General features: G+C 46.0%; 1 protein-coding gene and 1 pseudogene across 1 annotated transcript in view; one reads left to right on the forward strand and one right to left on the reverse strand.

Moving 5' to 3' along the window:
- LOC141440825 (uncharacterized) overlaps nucleotides 1-22,681 on the reverse strand; it is a 972,542-nt gene that overhangs the window by 795,973 nt on the left and 153,888 nt on the right. The gene's annotated exons all lie outside the window — the stretch shown is intronic.
- LOC141441144 (uncharacterized) lies at nucleotides 2,744-4,447 on the forward strand (annotated as a pseudogene).

A 22,681-nucleotide genomic window follows, 5' to 3' on the forward strand; every position in this document is an offset into this window, starting at 1 on the left:
ATACGCTGCAACCCGTATCCAGAACCGCAGTAGGAGCGGTTATCCCCGGTTTTTATAGAGGTTTTCTTCCTCGCGGTCTCCCTTTGCAGGCGACGACCCTCACTCCCGGCACCTACGGGCCGGGTTGCGAGTTTCCACAGCAGCTCTAAGAGAGCCCTGCAGTAGGGCCGCCTTGCGGACGGCGCTCCTCCAAGTCACGTCCGCGTCCCAGTCTACTCTGCTAATCAGAGAGGTACCGGGAGCGGACCCACCGCCTCTGCATCCCCGTTGTCCCCTGCTACAGGAGAGACAGGGAGCAGGAAAGTGGCGCACCCTTTCACTAGGGCGCGCCTGCCCCGCCTGGCCCAAAATGGGCTCCGCCGAAGCTGTCCGCTCTTGGTCACCCTTTCCCTTCGAGCTATGCAAACCCGAAGATCAAGGGCTCAAGCCCCCCCACCACGACAAGGTAGCGACACTCGGGGGGGAAACCTAACCTAACCTAACCTAACCTAACCTAAAACCTAACCTAACCTAACCTAACCAACAGTCGTCTGCCACCACAGACCGAGAAACAGCGAAATCAGAGCGCTCCGCACTTAAAAATTGCTAAAGTGGCCATATTAGCCGTAGAGACACGCGCAATACATCAAAAGTTGCGTAATTGCACGCGCATACGCGCACAGTGAAATCACACGTGATAAGTGACAGTGACACATAAAAAAGTGCGAAATAGTGACGTTTTTGAGGTTAAAACGAAGTTTGGACCATAAAACTCGTGATTACTCGAGTTTGGCTGATTGGATTTTTACGAGCGAAGTGCCGCGCACTGCGCCCTGACAAGCCCGTCTTTTGACGCATCGCTCGGCTTCCTGTGACGTCACGCTGAGACGCCACAGTCAAAAAAACAAAAACCACGTGTTGGCGTGGTTTCGTTTCCGGCCATCAGAGAGAGCTGAAATTTGGAGACCTCGTGCGCCGCATCAGCAGCAGCTCGGAACCGCAAGTCGCTGATTTTTATGTCTTATAATTTCTTTTTTAAAAATAATTCTGTGTTCGAACTTTGACAGTTAATTACTTTTTACCAAAGTGAGACGCGCGGTTTTTGAAACTGCTTAAAGTTGCGCGCTAGTTAGTTCTATCAAATTCTTAACATAGAAAAATTTTAAAGGCTCTAGGACTTAAAAATTTTTTGAAAAACCAAATTTTTTGTTTTTTCAAGAAATTTTACATTTTCATATGACTAAATTTTTCTGTGCATTGTGTTCTGTGCGGCTCTTCTTTCTGTATTTTTCGTGTATTTTTTCGGAATTTTTCGCCCACCGGTTCGGGAGTTATTTAATTTTTTCAATTTTTCTTTATATTTCCTAAATTAATTGTTTTTAATTGTTTCTGACCACGGGGTTGTCTTTAGAGTGGTCATATTACCCGACCGAAGTGGCAGCCGGGGTCAGAAAGAATCAAAAACAAAGAAGTTGAACTTTTTCGGCCATTTTGTTTTTTTGATACCAGGTTTTATTTTTCGATTATCTCTCGAACCCCTCGTCGGAAAATTCCGAGAAAGGTGTCCCTGATACTTACTTTTCGGCCCCTATCCATCCTCATCAAAATTTTTCATTTTTGACGCACAGAAATTTTTTGTCCCGGGACCCCTTTAGGGAGCAAGAGGAGGTCAAGGGAGCACCCCTGGAGAAGTCCCGGCAACTCTGCGACTTCTGGTTCAGGAGTTATCAGCGCCTAAAGTTGGAGTTTGACAGCTCGGCGGCCATTTTGTTTCTCTTCCAGCCGTCATAGCTCCTGAACTAGGAGTCCTAGCGACCTGCGGTTTTCTTCGGTGGACCCCGGGGCTCAGCATCTACCCGCCCCTCTAGGTTTCAGGCCGTTTCAGCGCCTGAAAATTTTGATTCCCGGAAGTGGTCCCGGAGGAGAGAGGAGAGAGAGCGAAGCCGGACAGAGAAGGTCCCACGGTTCTACGACCACCGGGAGCGGAGTTATAGCCGGTCAAAGTTGGACTTTGACAGTTCCGGCGGCCATCTTGGGTAATTTCAAACTCCGATATCTCCGAAACGGGAAGTCGTAGCGACCGGGGGTTTTCTTTGTGCAGAAGCCCGGTCGAAGGTCTACCCAACGAGATTGCTTTCAGGAAAATCCTGGACTTTTCAGCCTGAAAAATTTTCAGGTCTCCGATTTTCCTGAAACCGGTCTCCAACGGTGCGTCTCAGCGAGCCCTTTTCAGGGGGGAAAACCGCGTCTCGATCTGACCACTGGTTCCTGAGATACGGCCTGGTATCTGATTTCGGCGGCCATCTTGGATCCGATACCGAAAGCGGAAACCGGTCGTGTCTCCGGATCCCTTGGAGCTAGCGGGGCGTGCTTGGTGTCCCTGAACGCGGCTCAAAGAGAGCTATCCTTTGGGTGGGGTTTTGTAGCTCTACCTAGAGCCGCTTGTACTTTAATTTAAGTTTTTTGTTATTTTCATTCGTGTGCAGATTTAAGTTAGTTCTAAGACTAGCAGTGTACACTGCTAATTTATATTGTTTAGTAGCCGGTGTTTGCCACTTTTATTTTACTTATGTTAGTTTTAAGCAGATTTAAGACCTGTACTCCATAGTGCAGTAATTTGTATTAAACTTGGCTCTACATAGAGCTCGAATTTCCTTTTTAAAAATTTTCTGTAATTTATATTTTTACCTTTTTTACTTTACTTACTGTACTCCGTACAGCGTATTAAACTGACAAAAACTATTTATTATACTGTTGATTTTACTTCCACTTTTCGCAATACACAAGTTGTAGAATCTTTACAACTTATACAAGTCTGCAACTTGTGGATATTTGACATTCTTCCTTTATACGAGGAAACACCTATCTGCCAAACATGTTAGGAATGAGGACCCCGGCCAAACGTCCGACTGATAACCAGAGGTCACCAAACGAGCCAACAGTTGACAATAACGTGAGGCGAAGCATAGGCGAGTGGGAAGCGGCAAATGCCGACTCCACACCCACTTTGCCACCAATAACGAAGCAGGCCGGTCCTGCAAAGCCAAAAAACCTCGCTAAACAACAAGACAGCGGACCATCAATAGCAAACAAGACGTTTGTAAAAACGCCAACTATGACATCGCCAAAAAGGAAATTCACCAGTAGAACGTCGGAAGCGCGAGCCTGCCTCCATAAGGCAAAACTGAACCTCGAAAACTCAAAAAATCTAAAAACGGAAATAAAATTGGTTTTTATCAGCTCCCTTGACCGACTCTATGAGTTGGTCAAGGAAGCTGAGGCCGAGGTAGGCAAGCTTAAGACAAAAGCAGACAAGATAGCCACGAAAAATGTCGACCAAGAGGAACCCGCTACCAACACACCCCAACGACCACTCATCGACCAGGACCATCTGACAAAAGCTCTGGAGGACCACGCCAAATTAATTGCTGAAAACTCTCAAAAGATGATAGAGCTGAAAGCGCAAATGGAGCAGCACCAAGAGGCGTTGAAAAATGCGCCTACGCCTACGTATGCCGAGGTCACTGCAAGCCACTCCGAAAAAACGTCTCAGGGGCGAGGAACCCTGCACTCTGTCTGTGTTACCTCGACAGACGAGACGGAGACCGGAGAGCAGGTCCTCAATAAGATTCGAGAGGCAGTGGACGCCAAAGAGGGTGGATAAAGGTGGAGAGGGTAAGGAAGGCAAGGGACAGAAAGGTCATAATCGGATTGAAAACGAGAGAAGATAGGGACCGGATAAAGGAAAGGCTGAAGAGGGATGGAGTCGATCTTAGCGTTGAGGAGGTCGAAAACAAGGACCCGTTGCTGGTTCTCAGGGGTGTGCTCGCAGTCAACACTGACGAGGACATTATGAAAGCCCTGAGAAACCAGAATCGGAGTGTTTTTGGAGACCTCGACGCTGAGAACGATAGGATTAAGATTCGATACAGGAGGAGAACTCGGAATCCCCACACCAACCATGTAGTGGTAAGCGTCTCACCGATTATCTGGCGTAGGATGCTGGACAAGGGTTTGCGCACATTGACCTTCAGCGTGTTCGGGTCGAGGACCAGACCCCGCTCATGCAGTGCACTCGCTGCTTGGTTTTGGCCACGGTAAAAAATACTGCACTGAGCCTGTGGACTTATGCAGTCATTGCGGTGGCCCACACCTAAGAGGCGAGTGTGCTGACCATTTAGCTGATATACCCCCAAGCTGCAAGAACTGCACAAGGGCGGATTGGTGCACGCGGCGCACAATGCATTTAGCCACGATTGCCCTACGAGGAGAAGGTGGGATGAGATTGCGAGGGCAACCGTGGCTTACTGCTAAGGGCAGCCAGGTGGTAAACAAGGCTTACAAAATGGCGCAAGCGAACCTCCGGCGGTCTAGACTGGCGACCGATGAGCTGATGATCGAGGCAGATAGGCGGAAAATTGCAGTCGCCCTAATCCAGGAGCCGTATGTGGGTCGATCGGGGAGATGAGGGGTCGCAGGGGCGTGAGGATTTTTCAGAATACCAACGTGGGCGGGGGACTGTAAAGGCTGCAATAGCGGTTTTTGATCAGGAGCTAGACGTGATACAGTACCCCCACCTTACCACAAATAACATCGTCGTGGTAAGGATCCAGACTGGTGCCTGGAGGATTACTCTAGTCTCGGCTTACTTCGAGTGTCCCCGACATGACCACCCCATAGGCGAGGACCTGGATCGCCTAGCCCACATAGACCAGCAAATCGGTTCATCGGGGTGGATAGTTGGAGGAGACGTAAACGCCAAAAGCATGTGGTGGGGTAGTCCAGTGACTGACTATAGGGGGAAGAGCTCGCCGGCTGTTTGGATGAGTTGAAGCTGACCATACTTAACCGAGGGAACGTGCCCACCTTCGATACCATCAGAGGGGGAAAAGGTACCAAAGCTTTGTTGACCTCACGGCCTGCTCCTCGGACATTCTGGGTCTTATAGATGATTGGAGAGTGGAGGAAAATCTCACGAGCTCGGACCATAACGGTATAGTATTCAACATCAACTTACAAAGATCTAAAGGCACATCCATACACAGAACTACACGAAAATACAATACAAAAAAGGCTAATTGGGATGAGTTTCATGAGAAACTCAACCAATTACTCGCCGAAAATAGAATCACACTCACAGACATAGAACAGATACACGACACAACACGATTAGAAACAGTTACACAAAAACTAACAGAGGCCATAACACAAGCATGCACACACTCAATGCCAATCAAAAAATCTAAAGAAACACTTACTGTACCGTGGTGGTCCGAAGAACTCGAGGAGATGAAGCGAGAAGTCACTCGTAGGAGGCGCAGGGTCCGATGGGCGGCCCCAATTCGAAGGTCCAAAGTCATTAATGAGTACCTGGAAATGAAGGCGAAGTACGAGTCAGAGACAGCTAAAGCGCAGATAGACAGCTGGAGGGAGTTCTGCGGGAAGCAGGACGGGGAGAGTGTCTGGGATGGCATTTATCGAGTCATAGGCCGAACGACGCGAAGGTGTGAGGATCTACCTTTAGTTAAGGATGGAGAGACCCTGGACGCTAAGGGATCCGTCAGACTACTGGCTGAGACGTTTTACCCGGAGGATCTTAAAGTCAGCGACAATCAGCAGCATCGTGATACCCGATTGAGAGCCGAAACGGTTAACTCCGGGGGTCAAGTTGGTGCTTGGGACCCGCCGTTCACCATGGAGGAGCTCATGACGGCGATCGAATCTTTCAGCCCGAAAAAGGCCCGGGTGAGGACGGCTTCACTGCGGACATTTGCCTTCGTGTAGTGAAAGCCCATCCGGAGCTCCTGTTGCTGCTTTTCAACAAGTGCCTAGAATGCGAATATTTCCCTGTAGCTTGGAAAAGAGCGGTAGTTATAGTCCTCCGAAAGCCTGGCAAGAGCGACTACACAGTCCCAAAATCTCACAGACCTATTGGCCTCTTGTCGATTTTGGGCAAAACTTACGAGAAGCTGCTGGTGACTCGCCTCAAGTTTCACTTATTACCTAGGATGAGCCCCCGGCAGTATGGATTCATGCCACAGCGTAGCACTGAAGACTCCCTCTATAACCTTATGCAGTACATCCGCAATAAGTTAGATGAAAAGAAAATAGTTACTTTAATTTCATTGGATATAGAGGGAGCCTTTGATAGTGCATGGTGGCCAGCTATCAGAGTCCGGCTGGCGGAGGAAAATTGTCCACTGAACTTGAGGAGGGTCATCGACAGCTATCTCAGTGACAGGGAGGTCGTGGTTAGGTATGCGGGCGAACAACACACTAGATCCACAGGGAAAGGCTGTGTGCAGGGTTCCATAGGAGGCCCGATCCTATGGAACTTACTGTTGGACCCTCTCCTGAAGGATCTGGAAGACGGGGGTTGTTATTGCCAGGCTTTCGCTGACGACGTGGTTTTGGCGTTCGATGGTAGTACGTCTCAAGAGATTGAAAGGCAGGCAAACCACGCTCTCAAACGTGTCTGGGCGTGGGGAGTCAAAAGCAAGCTTAAGTTTGCTCCCCAAAAAACCAATGCATTGCTTATAACTAACAAACTTAAGTATGACACCCCGCGCCTAGTCATGGGGGGGATAGAGGTTTGTTTTGCAGAAGAAATAAAACTACTAGGGGTGACCATCGACAGGAAACTAACATTCAATAGTCACATTAGTAATGTTTGTCGGAAAGCTACGGGGATATATAAGCAGCTGGCGAGGGCGGCAAGGGTAAGCTGGGGACTTCATCCCGAGGTTGTAAGAACCATTTACGTGGCCACCATCGAGCCAGTGATTTTGTATGCGGCGAGCGTTTGGGCACCGGCTGCAAGTAAACTAATGTCTAGGAGGAAATTTGAGGTGCTGCAGCGCGGCATCGCGCAAAAACAGTGTGGTGCCTACCGCACCGTCTCCTTAAACGCTGCAATGTTGTTGACGGGGATGCTCCCTCTCGACCTCCGAGTTTGTGAGGTGGCCTCATTGTATGAGGCCAAGAAGGGTGTAAACTTGTTGCAACTAGCCGGCAGGGAGGTGGAGCGGAGGGCATCGGCGCTGGGTGCGCCCCATCCTGCAGAGCTCATGAACATCGGGTTCGGTATTCTTGGCGACCAGGAGGATCTGGATAATAACAAGAACTACCACACCCGAATTTATACCGACGGGAGCAGGATTGATGGCAGGGTCGGCGCCGCGTTGTCAGTATGGCAGGGCGATGCTGAGACTAAGGCCGTCAAGCTTGCTCTCGCCAACTACTGCACGGTGTACCAAGCCGAGCTCCTGGCGTTGCGCGAGGCCACGGGTGTCGCTCTGAAAAGTGGGGGGTCTTCTTTTGGGGTCTATAGTGACTCTAGGGCGGCTCTGCAGACTATATCGAACCATCGTTGCTTCCACCCGCTGGCCGTTACAGCAAGGGAGAACATAAAATCTATCTCCCTCCAGGGCAAGGAAATTTCCTTTTTCTGGATTAAGGCCCATGCGGGTTTGGATGGCAACGAGAGGGCCGACCAGCTAGCCAAAGAAGCCGCTGTAGCATCCAAGAAAAGACCAAACTATGATCTTTGTCCGGTATCACACATCAAGAGAATCCTTCGAAAGGATTCCCTTGATGTGTGGAACCGGAGGTATGTGGAAGGTACGACCGCGTCGACCACGAAGCTATTCTTCCCCAATGCGGTGGAAGCGTACGGAGTGGTCCGAAAGATGGTCCCGCGCGGCATTATTACCCAGGTAATGACCGGGCATGGTGGATTCTCCGAGTACTTAAATCGCTTTAAGTGCAAGGAGAATCCATCATGCTCCTGCGAACCAGGGGTGCCCGAGACGATTGCCCACCTGCTTCTTGAATGTCCCCAGTATGGAGTGCAGAGGTTTGACCTGGAAAATAAAATAGACATAAAACTAACTAAAGACAATATAAGAGACATAATGATGGGAAAAAATAGAGAAAGATTTATAAAATATTGTATAGAAGTAGCAAGCAAAACCATTGTTAAAAATAAAAATAGATAAGAAAAAGTATGTTTAAATGATATACTGAGTATATTAGTAATAAGCATGCAAAATATATAGAGTATAAATAAAATAGTACTAAATGTAAGAGAGTAAGAAAATTGTAAGCAAGTAAAATAAGTACCAAACAAAAATGTGTCCGACAAAAGTGTTTACAAATGTTGACACCCTAAAAACTGTAATACATTATAGATATAAGATAGTTAAGTTAAAATTGTAAGAATGTAGAATTGTTGGGAATTATAAATAAAGAACACCCGGGGACCCTCTCCCCTCCTATTGTTGAAAGAGCAAGAAAATAGTAAAGCATGGTAACAGAGGACAGCTAGAGAGATACGATAGTATGTAAAAGAGGAAGGAAAGGAATGTAAGATGAAATATAACAATAAGTTAAGTAAAAATTAGATAGATAGAATAGCTAATAATGATAGTAAGAATGAGGAAGAAAGATAGAAAGAAAAGGAATGCAGCATGAAAGTGCGAGAAGGATAAGTGATAGAACTGGAGTGAAACGGTATTGTAAACATAGGCTCCGATCATGTTGGAGGTAGTCAGAAAAAAAAAAAAAAAAAAAAAAAAAAAAAAAAAAAAAAAAAAAAAAAAAAAAAAAAAAACCTAACCTAACCTAACCTAACCTAACCTAACCAACCTAACCTTTTTTTTTTTTTTTTTTTTTTTTTTTTTAACGTGCTGAAAATGCGCCTTATGCATGTCCCCCGCTCGAGGCAGCGGGTGGGGTCTGTCGGGCTCTCCCCCAAGAGGGGGCATACCGACTAAAAACAACACGACCTTACCCTCTCGGCCCTTGTGCGGACGCCACGGGATCGCGAACATTTCACCGCGACGCCGCAGGCCAGCCCGGATGGGCTCCCTCTCTGCGCCCAAGATGGTATTGGGGCGCTGCGCCCCTAGGATTTTAGGGGCGCTCGTCCAGGACGGCACGTGCAATGCGGGTCCGGGATTCCTCGCCCTCGCCCGCTGTGCCGCCCAAGGGCTCCCCCTCACCTTTCCCTGTCTAATGAGAACAGGTACTCAGCTCAGGTTCGCCCCCATCGGTGACCACAGCCCTGAAAAGGGCTACGCCACCCCGGCATCATTGGGCTTGCGCCCTCCGCCCAATAGGGCTCACCCTTACCTTTCCCTGTCTAATGAGGACAGGTACTCAGCTTGGGCTCGCCCCCCTCAAAAAGGCATCGGCCCGAAGGCCAGACGCCGCCCTCTTAGGGCCCAAAGGCCCGTTGGCTGGCAAGGTTCGCCCGGCGGCTCCCCTCACCAGACCAACACCCCCCCCCACCCCAGTCACGTCAAAAGTCAGTCACGTCCAGCGACCACAGCCCTTAAAAGGGCTGCGCCGCCCCGGCATCATTGGGCTTGCGCCCTCCGCCCGATGAGGCTCACCCTTACTTAATACCCATCATTTAAGACAGGCAAAAGCAAGGGCTTGCCTCCGTCTGTAAGGCGTCGGCCCGAAGGCCGGACGCCGCCCTCTTGTGGGCCCGTTGGTTTGCAAGGTTTGCCCGGTGGCCCTCTGCCTTTGGGCTCCCCTCACCAGACCAACACCCCCCCTCCCCAGTCACGTCAGAAGTCTGTCGTCACGTTCGGCGATCACAGCCCTAAAAAGGGCTGCACCGCCCGGCATCACTGGCTAACGCCCTCCGCCCGATGGGCTCACCCTCGCTTTTCCCTGACCCTAAAGACAGGTACTTCGCTCAGGCTCACCTCCGTCCAAAGGCGTCGGCCGAAGGCCGGACGCCGCCCTCTTGTGGGCCCGCAGGCCCGTTGGCTGGCAGGGTTCACCCGGTGGCCCTCTGCCTTTGGGCTCCCCCCGCCAAGCCAACACCCCTCCCCCCGGTCGGATATTGGCCGCCGGCTAGCAAATCCACCTAATGAATTTACTAGCCGTCGTTGCCCAGGATGCACCAGGCCCAGACGCTACACTTTCCTACCCCATGAGGCCAATGCCTCGGATAGTAGGAAGTTGTAACGCCCGAGCACGCGAGGAGGAATCCGACATTGCACCCCAACCTAACCTACCTAACCTAACCTAACCTAACCTAACCTAACCTAACCCCGAGTACTTAGAAGATTCAAGTTCAAGGACAACCCGGCGTGTATATGTGACCCAGACGTCAGCGAAACGGTGCCACATGTACTATTGGAGTGTCCAGTGTTTCTCAGGAACGAGTTCAGCTGGAAATAGAGTTAGGCATAAAATTAGAGAAACATGTTGTAAAGGAACTAATGTCAAGCAACAAAGGGACAGGTTTCTGCGCTACTGTGAGCTTATTACAAAAAAAGTTGTAGCAAGAAATAAAAACATAGCATAGGAAACTATGCTTTTGTATATGATGAGCATATAGATAATAAGCATAGGTTTTAAAAATAGTCGTAAAAGTACAAAGTTGTAAATAGTAGCTCAACAGAAATGTAATAGAAAGCAAGAAATTAGATGTGTCCTTAAGATTTAAAGTTAAAAATGTAAACCTAGATTAAGAAATGAAATAGTTATGAACCGACACGCGAATGCTAGGAAATAAAAAAAAAAAACCAGTTGTATCTGGTAGCGAGCGGGTCGCCAGTGCCGAGACACAAAATAGAAAAATTAATTGTTTAGAGAAAAAGTTAATAAAGTTTACCCAAATCCCCTCCCCCGTAATAGAACTGAATAAAAGACGGTGTATGACACAGAGGACAGCTCACAAGATGGGAAGTACGAAAAAGAGATCGGAATGAAAGGAAATAACTAAAAGTATGTATCAATAGTTTTAAAATAAGATGTTAGAATAGTTCGAAGGGTAATGACCTAAAAGTAAGAAAGATGAAGGACGAAAGAAAGAAATAGTATGTCGAATAAAAGTGCGAGAAGAATAACTGCGAGAACTGGAATGTATGAAAAAAATAGATGATAAGGGCCTCGAGGCATGTCGAGGGCAACAGAATAGGAAAAAAAAAAAAAAAAAAAAAAAAAAAAACCTAACCTAACCTAACCTAATCTAACCCTCTCAGGGCAATACTGGAGCCGGAGTTTGGGCAGTGGAGCTATGGGGCTGTGCTTTTGACTGAGGCTGACTCGATCGAGGCTGCTCGGGCGTGGCTCCTCGTGCCCTCCTTCGCCCGCTGCCCCGTTTGCCATGGCCCCATGGGGGAGGAGGTGAGGCCTGGCCATCCCCTGGGCTTTCGCTTTCGTTGTTCTGCGGGGGGTGCCGTGCCACCCTTTCCCCCCTGAAGGGGACTGTGTTTGAGCGCAGCCGCATTGGAGTGGGGGCCACCCTGAGGCTGCTATTTCACTTCTTTAGGGGCGATGCGATAACGCGGTCGGCCGGTGACGTGGGGGTCACCAGGAAGGCCGCCTCGCGGGTTTTCGCTCTTTTTCGGAGGGCGTGCTCGCGTGCGGAGGCCAGAGGACGCTCCGGGATTGGCGGGCCGCGTGATGTCGTGGAGATCGACGAGACCCAGCTCTTCCGCAGAAAGTTCCATCGGGGTCGGCAGGTACGCCGGAGGACTTTTGTCTTCGGCTGCGTAAGCAGACTGACAAAGAAGGTGTTCATGGCGGTGATCCCCGATCGAGGGCGGGAGACGCTGGACGCCATGGTCCGGTCGAGCATTCTGGGGGGGAGCCACCTGATGGCGGATAGTTTCCCCGCCTACAGGAATATTCACACCAGGCTCGGTATGGGTAGTTTAAATACGGTGTGCCACCGAAGGCATTTTGTGGGAGCCCCTGTCGCTCTCAGTGTGGACCCCAGTTTGGGGGAACCCTGTGGCAATAGCCACCTTACACGGGTTGGGGTCCACACCAACACGATGGAGCGACAGTGGCTCGCACTCAAAAGGCACTGTGCTCGCCGGGCCAGCGGGTTGGGGGTGGAGGCTCATGTCAGCGAATACCTATATAGGTACAACGTCCTGCGCCCCCTCCCGACTGACGCTGCTCGCTTTCGCCGGTTGCTCCGGGATGTTCGGCGGTGCTTCCCGGGAGTGGCGGTTGGGGACGGGGTGGGCCCTCGCTGATCGCGACGTTGCGGTGCTGTGCGGTTTATTGCTTATGTTCTGAAAGGGCAGGGACAGGGATCAATTGCAGTTACACACTACATGAACATACACATTCCTATTCTTGTTTATTTTTATTTATTTTTATTTTACTTTTATTTTTATTTTTTGGTTTGTTAATTTGTTAATTCGTTAATTTCTGTTTTCTGGTTGAACATTGGTGGTAGTCTGCAATCGAGACGATTAGATTGATTAGTCTTATTAGGTTATAGTAATAGTTTTGTATACAGGAAGATTTTGGTTCATATGTATGATTATCTTGGACTTAATACTTAAAGTGTAGTGACTGATTGTCCAAAGTCTGTATGGACAATATATCCATTAAGCAATTAATTTTTCTTCAGAAATAAAAGTAGTAGAATGAATTGTTGGGTGCCTTATCTTATGGAATTTATATTGTTTAGTTTGGTTATAAGGATTGTCTAAGTTAATTCTAAGTAGTTGCCCTGATCGCTCCCGGTTTGGCTCCCTACCCCTCCCACATGATGTAAAACATGTAAAAGACGGGTTGCAACTCAACACAACTAAGAAAGTATGAGTTGTATAAAGAATATAAAAGGTAAAAGATAAAAAGAGAATAAAAACCAGTTGCAACCCCAAATTATACACTTGGTGGGAAGGGAGCGAACTGGGGGGAAGTAAATCAGGGCAAAAAGATAAATGAATATAGATTAAAACACAGGAATCTATATCTCTGGGGTGTTAGTCTTATAAGCTTTTAGTAATGGGGTTGTATACAAAAAGATTTTGGTTCATATGGATGTTTATCTTGGACTTAATATGTAAAGTGTAGTGAATGATTGTCCAAAGTCTGTATGGACAATATATCCATTAAGCAATTGTAATTTTTCTTCAGAAATAAAAGTTAATTTATGTTGTTTAGGTTAGTTATAGGGATTGTCTAAGTTAATTCTAAGTAGTTGCCCTGATCGCTCCCGGGTTGGCTCCCTACCCCACCCACATGATGTAAAACATGTAAAAGATGGGTTGCAACTCAACACAACTAAAAAAGTTAAAAAAGGTAAAAGATAAAAAAAAGAGAATAAAAACCAGTTGCAACCCCAAACTATACACTTGGTGGGAAGGGAGCGAACTGGGGGGAAGTAAATCAGGGCAATAAGATAAATGAATATAGATTAAAGCACAGAAATCTATATCTGTGGTAAGAGAGGGGGGATGGGAGAAACGGCTGCCACTAGCTCTCGGCGGCCGTTACAACACTCCCATCTTCTGCAAAAAAAAAAACCTAACCTAACCTAACCAAACCTAACCTTTTTTTTTTTTTTTCCTGGGGAATATCCGTTACGGACTTCACCGGCCCGGGGAGACCGGTGGGTATGTGGGAGTCCCGCCCCAGAAGGGGACGGTGTACCCACTAAAAACCCCAGGGTGTTCCTCTTTTCCGCCTTATTGCAACCGGGCTGTGGGAACTGTTAGCGTCCATGGCCCGGAAGCGCGACAGTTGTCCATTCTTGGACCCACCTCGGAGGACACTCCTCCTTACTCCATCGCTGTAGGCGCGCCGGAACACTTGGCGTGCCTACCAGCTCGGGGACCATAACGGCAGGAAACGGGCATCCCCGTGCCCGTCACCCGCAGTCCCTATTAGGGCGGAATTTGGCGGCGGTTATAACCTAACCGCCTCCGCCCAACTCGCCTGCGGCGCAGGGGCTGGGAGGACGGGTCCTCCTCTCGCTCCCGTTCCGCTCCTTCCTTTATTGCCATCACCTCCTCGCAGAAGGAGGCCATGGCGATCCACGACCTCTCGCTGTCGGTCATGGATTTAACGACGGCCGGCAGCGAGAGGTCATTCCCAATGACTGCCTTTAAGCGGGACTGCTGGTCTGTAAAAGCGGGACACACTTGCAACGTATGCTGCGCGGTGTCTTCCGCCCCGCCGCAGTGGTGGCACACTGGTGTGTCTCCCTCCTTGCGATCTTGCACAGGTACTTGCCGAAAACAGCCATGCCCCGACAGTACCTGCGCTAGGTGGAAGGAGACAACACCTCATGTCCTTTCGACCATCTTTCCAAGACGGGCCGGACTCCCGATATAGTCAGTGGCCGGCGCTCGGCCGCTCCAGAGCCTTCAGCCATTTCCGGAAGAGAGTTTGGCGGGAGATGACTCTCCACCGCCTTATCTCTTCCGGGCACGGGCGTTCCCCTCTGGCGCGCGCCTCGGCTACTCGCCGGTATACGTCGGCCAGAACCTTGGTATCCAGTTCCCACAGTGGAGTGCTGCTTTCTTTAACAACTGGTTTTAGGCACTTGTCCCACCGCCGACGATGAGCGAGAAGCGAGCAGAGCGAGTAACTAGAAACGAGTGGGCGAGCAGCGAGAAGCGAGTGTTCGAGCACGACGGGCGATTACTCGCTCTACTCGCTCGAGCCGGGCGGCCGCCAAGCTAACAGCGCTGAGCGAGTATCGCTGAGCTAGTTTTATAGCTCAGCGAGTCTTATAGCTCTTGTCGCTGCGACAAATGATGTAAGAGCGAGTTCTCGCCGGCAGTGTGAACCGCCAGCGATCAACTATTAATATATGTGTCTCTTTTACTCACACAGGATCTTATATCTTTGCGTGTCGCATATCATATCTGTTAGTTTGCAGTCGGCTCAAGAAAATCGCAAATCGCAATATACTCGTATAGTTGCACGTCCGATGCAATCACCGGGAATGCACATAAGTGTACCGTTGCCGCTCGATCTGTATCAACTCTTGATGCATTGGATCGGGCAGTTGCCTTAATTACTTAAACGAGGTTATCACGCCTGAACATTTAAATGTAAGTAGCAGATTTTTTAATGCGAAGAAAAACAGCAACCGCGGTCTTTTTTAGCTGTCGGCAAACATACTTCGCTACTGCGTATCATTTTTAAACGTTTCTTTGGTATGGAAAATACTTGCACATTTTTAGGGTTCCGGAGCCAAAATGGCAAAAACGGAACCCTTATAGTTTCGCCATGTCTGTCTGTCTGTCCGTCCGCGGCTTTGCTCAGGGACTATCAATGCTAGAAAGCTGTAATTTTGCATGAATATAAAGGTAAACTATGCTGACAAAATCGTACAATTAAGTTATTAAAAAAATTTTTTTAGGGTACCTCCCATAGACGTAAAGTGGGGGTGATTTTTTTTCTCATCCAACCCTATAGTGTGGGGTATCGTTGGGTAGGTCTTTTAAAACCATTAGGGGTTTGCTAAGACGATTTTTTGATTCAGTGATGTGTTTGCGAAATATTTAACTTTAAATTGCCAATTTTCATTAAAATCGAGCGTCCCCCCCCCCTCTAAATCTAAACCGGTGGTGGAAAAATTTGAAAAAATTCAGTATGGGAATAAGTATATCAACTTTCAAGGAAACTATAGCGGCCAAGTTTGCTTGAGAATTATTAGTAGTTTACGAATAAATAGCAGCCTATCAAATATATGTACCTAAACTTGGAAGTTTCCGTATAAAATACGAAAACCTTAGAAAAATATTACTTAATTTTTTCGTAATGGCTACGGAACCCTATTTTGGGCGTGTCCGACACGCCCTTGGCCGGTTTTTAATTGATGAGGTTAAACAGATTATGATCCTGCTTTTTTACATTTGCTCAAATCACTTCACATAGACACATAATTTTAACCTTTCGTATGCTTAGACACGGATCAGGTTTTTGAATTTGTAATTACGACGTAAGTAAGGTGTGTTCCTCGTAGCATTGCATTACATACAGTCCATGAGCAAATGATGGACACAAACTAAAACACACAAATAAAAAATAGAATACGAATTCATATAATGTCTATGACCGCTTTATTTCAATACGTGACGAAATGGTCACAGACAGGATTATAATAATAATAATAATAATAAATTTTATTTCAGATAATTTTTACAATCATCTATATAAGTATAAGTATTTTGGTTAGTGTGTAAAATAAATGCTTAAATTCTATGTTAGTAAAGACTTACAAAGATAACTATAACTATTAGCTAGTGGCACCTATAGCTTTCCTCACCATATGCCATCTCGTCCCCTCGACTGTCATAACGCTTAGCAAGGACGCTTGTCCTCAAGATGCCGTTGCCGCTACCGCTTACCGATTAACAATTGGAGATATCCTTGCCCCAGGGCAGTGCCAGGTCTGCCATTTTAAAATTATATTAGCGTCAGTGACCATCTTGATAGGGTCCCTATTAAACTGTGACTGTCAATCGCCCAATGTTTAGATGCTTCATCTATACAAGGTTATATCTTCATAATTTTGCAATGTGTCAGTATTTACTACCTGTGTTACTTTGTTGTTTGCGTGTGAGCCGATTCAGCGCAATAAATTGTTTCTTTCTAATAATTTAGAGTTACGGAGAAGAAAAACGCAGGCTCTTGTTCCTTGCTCCGGAAACCGGATAAACTAGATCAGAATTACTATACGAGTACCTAGGCTTTATGATGCTTATTCCTGTTTTCTTTTACCTTCTTATAGTTTAAAGAATTATTATTACAGGATGAGGGGTAAGAGGGTAACAGGGTAGCAAATGATACTACCATTAAAATTAATATAACTTATTTAATAATATCTACAATGGACTATACACAGTCAGTACAAGACAAAATACACAACGCTACGTATTGTCGGTGACCATCTCTTTAACAGACAGCCGCGACCAATGGAGGCGTTCAAGCGTCTAAACAATCTTAATAACGAGTCTACTTTCAGCACCTTTTTACTTTTTAAAATAGTCCCTGTTTAATACATCCCAAACATGTAATCCCTAATGTGTGATCGTTCATGTGTTTAAAATTTGAACAAGCAAGACGATTAGCTATAGACAGAGCCCTATCCCAGCAGCAGGGGCGGCTGGCGGCTGGTAGCTGGCGGCTGGCGGCTGGCGGCTGGCGGCTGACGGTCAAGCGTCGGTGAGCACGACGGCGCGGAAGAGGCAGCGGTCCCCGTCCATGAGCGCGGGCCACACGAACGAGCGCACGGCGCCGCGCGCGCCCGCGCCCGCCTCGCGCCGCCCGCGCACCAGCGCACGTGCCGCGCGGGATCGAAGCGCGCTGACAATGACAATTAATTCACATTAATTGGCTGGACTTTCAAACTTATGTAATGCAAGCGGAGCAGACTCCGCTCTTTGGTTTCATAGACATTCAGTGGAAACACTTTTGTGCAGTCGATAACTGCGAATTTAAGGGAATCCACGCCAACCGCAGCGGAAGGTAGGGCTGAGAGCTTAATCCGCACCAACCGTAGCGGAAGGTAGGGCTGAGAGCTTAATCCGCGCCAACCGCAGCGGAAGGTAGAGCTGAGAGCTTAATCCGCGCCAACCGCAGCGGAAGGTAGGGCTGAGAGCTTAATCCGCGCCAACCGCAGCGGAAGGTAGGGCTGAGAGCTTAATCCAGGCCAACCGCAGCGGAAGATAGGGCCGAGAGTTTAATCATTGATATTTTATTCATTCGGATCTTAATCTTATTAATATTATAAACTCGACAGTTAGTGAGCATGTGTGTGTATGTGTGTGTGTGTGTGTGTGTGTTTGTTTTTGTAACTTCTTCATGCTAAAATGATTGGACAGATTTGGATGAAATTATGAATGTATATACTTTTCATCCCGATATTTGTACGGGATCGGTATAAAACTTTGAAATCATAACCGCTGAATTCAGGATTATGAAATTTAGCACAGCTGTTTTAAAGTAATGTCAGTGAAGACCATGATGTATTTTTTGCAAATTCCCACTGGATTTTTTATTTGTTACTCTTCATGATCAAACGGCTCGACTTAGGATGCTATTTTTAATGTAGCGTCAATGACTATGATGTAATTTTCGGAATTCTCATGGGAACTTGGAATTTCGATTCAACTGCTGGATCATTAATCTAAGCCGCGAGTAAACGGGTCGCGGGGATAGTGAAGTTAATATCGTAGAGTGCAATATAGTGTCATGCCGGTGGTGTGTGGTGTGTGGTGTGTGGGTGTGTGGGTGTGTGGGGCAGACGGCAGGGCACTCACTGGCGCTGAAGTCGTGTCGAGCCGCAGCGGCGGCAGCAGCGCCAGGCGCCAGGCGGCGCGCGCGGCGGCGGCCCCCAGCGCGCGGAGCGGCGCCGCGCGCGCCAGCCCCGGGTACTCGCGCAGCGTGCCGCCACCTGCAACACCCGCCAGGATATATCTCGCACGGCACTCGCATTATACATGAAATATTAACTTTATTTACAATTCTTCGTTATGACTTCAATTCTATGATAGTTATTGTTAAAATAGGTACTCTATTGTTGTATATAGGTACTGGCTATTTTTATAAAGTTTTGTAATCAAATTTCTATTTCCTTATATTTAAACTTGACTGACATAATTGTTTATACCTTACTTCAATACAAATTCCAATCAAAGCATGTCGTTTCTTTAACAATTTACTACAAAAACGTTATCAGCACGAAGCTTTGTTGAAGAAAAACTATTTCAATTATGAATTAATGTTTTATTGTTATTTGTGAAGTGATTTTATCGAAAAGTGAAAAATATCAGTTCCGATTTTTCGATATTGTGACAGCTGATCTGAGGATACAATGGCTCATAGTCGAGGAGATACCAATGGGGTAAGAGGCTCTAGTTCTTCCTCACTGCCCAACTTTTGTCTAACTAATAGAGACGGATATAGTTCTTGGAAATTCAAAATGCGAAACTATTTGATGCATGAGGATTTGTGGGAAGCTATAGAAGGGTATCCTGAAGGCCATAATATATCTGCAGATACTATGTCAAAAATTGATAAAAAGGCCTTGACGAAGATATGCCTCACACTTGAAGGCTCGGCTATAACGCAAGTAAGAAGTGCTAAAACAGCGTCGGAAGCCTGGACTGCATTACAGAATGCATACGAGGATAAAGGTATGGGTCGTCGCCTTTATTTGAACGAAGACTTTATAGACTTTGCTTGTCAGATTTCCCTAATATTGAGTCATATATCAATGCAGTGATGACAACTGTGCATGATTTATCTGACATAGGGAAAACTATTGAAGATCGTCTGTTGCTGCTATTTTACTCGGAGGACTCACATTCAGGTTTGATCCCTTGATTATGGCACTTGAGAATAGCAACAGAACGTGACTACAGAGTTAGTTAAGTCTAAACTTCTCAACGAAGTGTCGAAAAGCGAAGATTCGACCAAACTTGATTCTGCTCTACGTTCGCGAGATGTCAAGCCCAAAAAAGTTAAGAAACCTATTGTTTGTTATGATTGTAACGAACCTGGTCATAAGCGCCCAGATTGTCCTTTAAGAAAGATAAAGAAGAAGGCACAGGAAGCGGCTTCAGTGGTAGCTCTTGGTACCAGTGCTAATGCCTGTGAAGACTACTGGACTATAGACTCAGGAGCGACCCGGCATATGACATCGAGATTGGAATGGTTCGAAAATTTAAGATCACCAGAATCTACTACAAAGGTTACTATTGCAGATGGTACCAAGATAGACAGCGGCGGTATTGGTGATATATCAATCCACTCTGGTTCTTCTACTGTTAATAAAATAAAAGATGCAATTTATGTACCTTCTTTAAATAGTAATTTGATATCTGTTTATAAGGCTGTAGAAAAAGGTTATAGTGTACTTTTTGATAAAAATGGTTGTAATTTCTATAATTCTGATACCTTTTCTTTTGTAGGTGACTCTATTCTTCACGGTTCGCCCTATAGAGGTCTGTACAAATTAGACTGTACTGTCAATATGCCTCGCGATGTAGCCTGTGATGTGCACTCTGACTCCGCTACTAGGTACCAGTTATGGCACAAGCGTTTGGGTCATCTGTGTCGCATCGGTATGAACCATTTAAGAGATATTCATGTAGGTGTAGAGTTTACAGAAATTGACAAAGAGAGTTGCGTAGCCTGTATCGAAGGTAAGCAAGCTCGCAAACCGTTTAAGAAAATAGCCTATAAACCAGCTACGTCTTTGCTTGAGTTGATACATAGCGACATCTGTGGACCGATGTCAGAAACCTCTCTACAAGGTAACAAGTATGCCTTATTATTTGTAGATGATTATACACGCTTTATTTTTATATATTTTATTTCTTCGAAGACAGAAGTGAAAGAAAAGTTTGCCATTTCCAAAAATTAGTGGAACGGCAAACTGGAGCTCAAATAAAAGCTGTTAGGACGGACAATGGAGGTGAATATGTCAACAAAGAACTGTCAGATCATTTTCGTACTAATGGTATTGTGCACCAAACGACAGTGAAGTACAGTCCGCAACAAAATGGATTAGCAGAACGAACTATACGCTCAGTAATCGAGAAAGCTCGTTCTATGTTGGCACAGTGTTCTCTCTCCAAAGCGTATTGGGAAGACGCGGTACAAACTTCGGTGTATTTAAAGAATAGGTCCCCCCCATCGCGCGCTTAACAACTTAACTCCTTTTGAGAAATTGTATGACCGTAAACCGAATCTAAGTAACCTTAGGGTTTTCGGGTGTCGAGCTATGATTCATGTACCTGATTGTCAACGGAAGAAATTTGATATGAAAGCGATTGAATGTATCTTTGTTGGATATTCAGATGATCCAAATAGTTACATATTCAGAGACCCTCAATATCCAAGAAGGTTTACTAAGTCACGTGACGTTACATTCTTCGAAGGTTGCTTCACAAGTTTGAAGAACAATAAATTGAATGAAGAGCCAAGTACGTCCAAAAACGTTCCAGTATCTGGTCCTGTCATACTGTTAGACAATATGAGACCGGTACAAGAACGAGAAGATAGGTTGGTAGAGTCCCTGCTCCTGTATGCGAGGAAAATGTATCTAGAGAGTCGAATGCCTCTCCTAGTACTATTCATGAGGCAAATGATATGTTACAGGAAGAATTTCATGATGCTTCTGCTGATCCACTTCCTGAAACGTCATGTCCACCTGAGACTGAGGTATTGGAGGACTGTCCTGTGGTAGAAGATCGGAGATATCCAACTAGGATAGAAAACCTCCAGATTATTTCTCCTATCACACATTAGCTGAGGACAGAGAACCTCAAACGTACTCTCAAGCCATGCGAGACGATGACGCGGATAAATGGAAGTCAGCCATGCAAGATGAGTATGATTCGCTAATGAAAATGAATACATGGAAGCTGGTGGACAGGCCTGATCGTAAAATAATTCCCTGCAAATGGGTGTACAAGTTGAAGACAGATACACACGGTAATATCACTAGGTATAAAGCTAGACTAGTAATAAAGGGCTTTAATCAAGTCGCGGGAGTAGATTACCACGAGACTTTTCGCCGGTGATCAGACATTCATCTCTGCGTACTTTATTTGCCTTAGCCGCCGAAATGGAGTTTAAATGCATCACTTGGATGTCGACACTGCCTTTTTGAATGGCGACCTAGAAGAGGAGGTCTACATGGACCAGCCTCAAGGTTTTGTGAAGAAGGGCCATGAAGATAAGGTATGTCTCCTGCAAAAGTCCTTATATGGGCTAAAGCAAGCCCCTCGTGCGTGGAACATTAAACTTAACGAAACCTTGTCTAAAATAGGTTTTAATAGGCTGCCTACTGAACCATGTGTATATAAGAAACTCGTTGGTTCTGAAATAATATTACTGGCCATATTTGTTGATGACCTAATTATATTTTACAAGAACGACACTTCGTATGTCAAAGTCAAAAGTGATTTACAAAAATACTTTTCACTCAAAGACTTAGGGCCGTTGAAATATTATTTAGGAATAAATATTGATTGTAATGATGGAAAAGTTACTATAAATCAAAAGTCGTACATTACTTCGCTACTGAAAAAGTACGCATTACAGAATGCAAAGGAATTTGACACGCCATTAGCTAATAGCAAGCTAGCTGCTGATTCTGAAGGTAAGGAGTCAACTTATGATTATCAGCAGATAATTGGCTGTCTTATGTATCTTGCTGTGAATACACGGCCAGATATTGCGTTTGCTGCCAGTTATTTGAGCCAATTTAATACTAAATGTGGCAAAATTCATTGGTTAGCGGCAAAACGGGTGCTTCAATATTTAAAGCGCACTATAGATTATTCTATAATCTATAGGAAAACTGGAATACCTCTTATAGGTTATACGGATGCTGACTGGGCAAATTGTACCAGTGATCGGCGCTCTTATACCGGTTACTGTTTCAAACTTGCAGATGGCCGGTGTCATGGCGTCAAAGAAACAGCCTACAGTGGCGTTGTCGTCAACTGAAGCCGAATATATGGCACTAACAGAAGCAGCAAAAGAGGCTACATATTTGCGTAGATTCATTGCTCAGGTATGTAGCAATAATGATCAATATCCTACTATCACTTTATACAGCGATAGTCAGAGTGCACAAAACTTGGCATATAATCCCGTAAACCATGGTAGGACAAGCACATTGACACGAAATTTCATTTTATTCGGGAAAAGGTGTCAGATAATATTATAAAACTAAAATTATTAGTTCGAGCAATATGTCTGCTGATGTGCTCACCAAATGTCTGGGTAAAACTGCACATCAAAGATGTATTCAAGGGTTAGGTTTAATTTAATTTACCTAGTTGATACCTATATTTTTTGAATTTTATGTTTTATAGTTCGTTGGTTTTATCTATTGTTTGGTGTGATGTTACATTTAAAGTATTCTGTTATGAGCAAGTTTTGTAGCAGAGAATTTGATTAT

This window comes from Choristoneura fumiferana, chromosome 23, assembly GCF_025370935.1.
Source record: "Choristoneura fumiferana chromosome 23, NRCan_CFum_1, whole genome shotgun sequence".
NCBI lineage: Eukaryota > Metazoa > Arthropoda > Insecta > Lepidoptera > Tortricidae > Choristoneura > Choristoneura fumiferana.